The sequence below is a fragment of the Camelus ferus genome, chromosome X, assembly GCF_009834535.1.
Source record: "Camelus ferus isolate YT-003-E chromosome X, BCGSAC_Cfer_1.0, whole genome shotgun sequence".
Lineage (NCBI taxonomy): Eukaryota > Metazoa > Chordata > Mammalia > Artiodactyla > Camelidae > Camelus > Camelus ferus.
The window spans coordinates 84,335,275-84,340,917 of NC_045732.1; positions in this window are offsets into that span (position 1 = coordinate 84,335,275).

Sequence of the window (5,643 nt, forward strand, 5' to 3'; positions counted from 1 at the left end):
AGGCAGGCACGGTATCTAAATTATATTTGTTTCTGCTCCCTTTGGTGCCCAGGTTTCTGACCCTGCCCCAGCTCCCCACAAATATCTACAGTAGTGGAAACCCATGGTACACACTGCAAGTAGCTTGGATCTCAGTAGTAATTGTTAGCTTTGTTAAACCCATACCATCTCAGTTTGGCAAATGTGTTTCATTACACTTATTTTGTCAGTCAGCGTCCACAATTATTTGTTGTTGCTCCTTTCCCAACCAATTTCTTAGAACACAAAAGCTTTTGTATCAATTTCTGTAAGAACACAACTTCCAGAACTAAATAGACAATGAATCCACACAAGTAATACGATAAAGCTAGGCTGGGGGAAGAATTTTTTTAAGAAAAAAAAATCAGACTAGCTTTTACTCTGTTGTTTTGGAGTCGAAAACCCCCATTTTTGGTTACAGAATGAATTAAGGGTATAAGATAATGAGATGCTTTAAAACTACACACCATTCAGCTTGACACAGCTAAGAGAGATGGAAATCATCATCTTTCCCATATTTTAAGACACTTCCCCAATGGGTAAACCATTGAAGTTTTAACTAATTCTGACACACTTAAGTTTTAACTGTTAATAAAGAGATTTTGAAAGATACCAACAAATTTAAAATGATGAATAATTCAATAACTATTAAAATTAAAGGGATTATAGTTACTTTGGTTCTCCTTCCATTTCCGATCCTTCTAAATTTGGAATCTCCTCTCTTTCTTTCTCTGTCTCTTTGTCTCTCGCTCCTTCTCTGTCTCATCCACATCAAAACTAGTTTAGTTTTGTTCTGAAATTAGGCTACAAATTGAGGGGGGGTTTTCCCTATGGGATTGATATATTTCCATTGCTTTGCATTCAATTTCAACACTGAGTTTTGCAATTTTTTAAATAACAGCAAGAAGGAACAGGACTTACCAATTATATTTTAATTGACTCTCATTTCTAAGAGGCAGATGAAGCATATTTTGTCAATAGCTTGTCAAAGTCATAGTCATAGCTTCATAAATCCATTCTTTAGAATGGCCAATCAATAAAGGAATAATTTAACAATCATTTACTGAGTTCATACTACTTGAGAGACAAAAATTTTTTAAATGGATATAAAGTAAGATAGAGGAGGAAAGAAGGAAAGAGAGGAGTGAGTATAACTTTTGGACCTCTGAGCAGCCAGAAAGAGAACAGAGGAAGACCCAGCTAAGCAGTATTTGAAGCCCTGGCTTTCACAGATCCTGTGTGTGCTATCCCCTCCATCACTTTCCTTTGAAATGGTAATTAGCAGATTAACCACCTTTCACAGCTCTTTAAGAACTTTTTCTCCTTAATTTTAAAGGCTTTGTTCTGTGAGATCTAAGACTAAACCTCTGACAGAGTCAAAATATTCTTACTTCCTGCAGTTGCTTTAGCAATACTTCTGTTTATATGAGAGTTGGGGGCAGATGTGCTCCTAGAGTTTGAATGAGTTGTAGTTACTTCCTCTGAGGAACTCTCCTAATCTCCCAAGACTTTACTCACTGTCACTTCCCCTACCCATGCTTGCCTTGTACCTGGTTATACTCTATACTTCTTACTAACATTAAAAATTATCTGTTTACTTTTCAGTGACCCCTACTGCATCGTAAAAGTCTTTAAGGCTGTGGTTGTGTTTGATTGTATTTGCCTGTGGCAATATCTCTCTTGTAGTGTGAACTCGGTAAATGATTGAGTCCCACTCCTTCCAGCCCGGGATATGAATCATCTCTTTCTCCAGCATATTCACCCAGTACGTACACACTACCCTCCCATGTGGCCCTTAATAGCCATCTGGTTATCAGATCACTGTCCATATCTCAGTGCTTGGTTCAAGTGACCCTTATTTTACTTAATAATGGCCCCAAAGCGCAAGTGTAGTGATACTGGCAATTCAGATATTCTCTTTCTGGGCAAATGTATAAATTAAACTTTATCATAGATACGTATATATAAGAAAAAGAGCATATTTACGGCCTGGTACTTAAACCCACGGTTTAAGCTTCCGCTGGAGGTCTTGGAACATACATATCTCCCACAGATAAGGGGAGGACTACGGCCTCTGTTATTTGACCTAACATAACTCTTAGGATTCAAGTCCCTAAAAAGATTTGGGGAACTATTTTCAAGCAGACATAGCATAATACCAAACAAGGCTACCCACTGGCTCAAGCAATTTCCCTCTTGACTACTGTTACAGCACACGCATGTTAGGCAAGCATCACAAAAGCAAAAACTGTAAAAAGCTAGATACATTTATTTTGTTTTACTACCGTTCTTGATATACACGAAGTGATGGATATTGTGAATGAAAAATACTGAAAACCGTATCAGTAAACAAAGAATGCTGACACCATCAAGTCATCAGCGGCTGCTGCCACCCCCACAGTGAAGACAAGCCTGCAGCCCAGCCTCTGCAGCCACTCACAATGGTGCACCCTGAGGGGACTCAGAATAAGAAAGGACAGGATACTGGCCCTAGATAGCTAGGTGCTTGTCAAAGGAATGAATTCAGTGAGCCCAAATATTTGCTCCCTCCCATACATAGAAAAGCACTAAATTATTTAACTTGAGTTGCCTGGTTTTCTTTAATTAACAAGTCATCTTTCAATGTTCCAAGTACCTGGTCTTTCTTGTAAAGGTCCTATATATCCTAGCCTCTCCCCTACCTCTTTGGAGCAGTCCCTCAGAGCCATCTGAGAGGCTGTCATCCCGGGCTCAAAGGGGTTTGAATCCTCAGAAATGCCCGCCAAGCAATTTGTTTTACTGAATCTTTACGTGTATATATATATATTTTTAAGGTTGAATTTACAATTTTATAATTTAAATATCCAGTAAACATATTAGCTTATATGGCTAGTCAGCCAAATAATATTAAAGTATGCTTGTTAGTGTATGAAAGACTCCCCCTTAGAATGGGGACCCCACAAAAGGTGCATTCTTGCCTGCCAGCTGGAAAGAATTCACAGCTAAGGCAGACAGACAGAGTGAAAGTTGCTTTATTTCTCAAAACAGGAAAATGAAGGAAGGCGCTGCAGCAGGAAGAAGGGAAAAGGAAAAGGCACTCGAGTGGGGAGCCATCAACCAAGATGGTCAGTAGAGACAGCTCCAGCCCAGGTCCGGCCATGTGGACTTTTATGGGAGGTTTTACCATCAAATTCTCCTTCCTGGTGTGCTGGAGCCAATCCTCTTTCTTTTCTATCTTTGTGTGGGCTGTTGTTATGGCAATCGTCAACCGTCATGGCGCTGGTGGGTGTGTCACTTAACATGCTAATGTATTACAATGAGTGTATAATGAAGCTCAAGGTCCACTGGAATTCAAACGCTCCACCTTCTTGGGCCCCATTAATTCTAATCAGTTCTTATTTCTTCTCTTTACAGCTGCCTCCTCAGAGATTTTGATAAGGGTAATTCCCTTCTATTCCAGGGAGGAACAGGGGTATAATACTGGGGGCAACAGCCTTGGTAACAAAAAGGAAGGTTGCTTTTAATCAGAATGCCGGCAATCTGGTAGACCCAGTGTTCCCCACTAAAGAAACAGTTACGTAGTGTATATAAAATAGATAAACAACAAGTTTCTTCTGTAAAGCACAGGGAACTATGTTCAATATCTTATAGTAACCTATAATAGAAAAGAATATGAAATAAACCCACAAATGTGTGGTGAATTAGTCTTTGACAAAGGAGGGAAGAACACATAATAGAGTAAAGACAGCCTCTTCAGCAAGTGGTGTTGGGAAAACTGGACAGCTGCATGTAAAGCAACGAAGTTAGAACACTCCCTCACACCATACACAAAAATAAACTCAAAATGACTTAAAGACTTAAACATAAGACAAGACACTATAAACCTCTTAGAAGAAAACACAGGCAGAACATTATCTGACATAAATCTTAGCAATATTTTTCTGGGGGAGTCTACCCAAGCAATAGGAATAAAAGCAAATATAAACAAATGGGACCTAATTAAACTTATAAGCTTCTGCACAGCAAAGGAAACCATAAGCAAAACAAAAAGACAACCTACGGAATAGAAGAAAATTTTTGCAAAAGGTGAGACTGACAAGGGCTTAATTTCCAGAATGTATAAACAGCTCATACAACTTAATAAGAAAAAAATAAACAACTCAATCCAAAAATGGGCAGGAGACCTCAACAAGCAATTCTCCAATGAAGACATACAAATGGCCAATAGACATATGAAAAAATGCTTAGTATCACTAATAATCAGAGGAATGCAAATCAAAACTACAATGAGGTATCACCTCACACCAGTCAGAATGGTCTTTATTAAAAAGTCCACAGATGATAAATGCTGGAGAGGGTGTAGAGCAAAGGGAACCCTCCTACACTATTGGTGGGAATGTAGTTTGGTGCAGCCATTATGGAAAACAGTATGGAGATTCCTCAAAAGACTAAAAATAGACTTACCATATGATCCAGCAATCTCACTCCTGAACATATATCCAGAGGGAACCTTAATTAAAAAGATAGATGCACCCCAATGCTCACAGCAGCACTATTTACAATAACCAAGACATGGAAACAACCTAAATGTCCATCGACAGATGACTGGATAAACAAGGTGTGGTATATTTATACAATGGAATACTACTCAGCCATAAAAAATAATAAAATAATGCCATTTGCAGCAACATGGGTGGACCTGGAGATTGTCATACTAAATGAAGTAAGCCAGAAAGAGAAAGAAAAATACCATATGATATCACTTATATGTGGAATCTAAAAAAAAAAAAAAAAAAAAAAAAGACAAATGAACTTATTTACAAAACAGAAACAGACTCACAAACATAGAAAACATTCAACTATTCAATATCTTGTAGTAACTTATGGTGAAAAAGAATATATGTATATTCATGTATGACTGAAGCATTGTGCTGTATGCCAGAAGAGGAAGGACTGGTACTTTGACAATTCCATCAAAGAGTTTGCCAAATTTTCCTTAAAAACATTCTGTTTTTTTTTTTTTAATGTTTTTAATTACTGTACTTCTTGAATATGAAAAACCATCTCCTGGACCCATTTTACTGAGAAGTAAATGCATTGTAATCAATATTTGAGATTTTTCAGGCTCCTGTGCACTATGGCTCGTAGAAAACATGAACCAGGGTTGCAGAAATTAAATTGCTCAAGTATTTAATTCCCTTACAATATCATCTAAGCCATTTGAGCTTTAAAAACTTCTTTCAGAAGGTGTTCCTTTTTCTCAATTATAATTAGGGTTGATTGACTCCCAGAGACTAAAGGAGCAGTGACATTTCTCCAATTCTCTAAAGCACTGTAAGTATAGAAGGCCAAGTCAGCCCCACTTGGCAGCCACATGCTTACAGACCATCTACAAGAGATGACTATGTGCACTGGTTTGAATTAAATGAAAACACCCAAACTCCTATGTGGTTACCATCAAGTTAAATTTGGTGCTTTTATCCAATAGTATAAATCATAGAGGTTTAATAAGTGGAAAAGGAGTTCATTGATAAACTGAGTATATGTGTTTCTTAGCATACCATATTTACATCCTCAGATAATTTTTCCACAATAAGAACAGATTGTTCGGCTGTGGGTGTATTTTCACATATGAATGTTGATCTG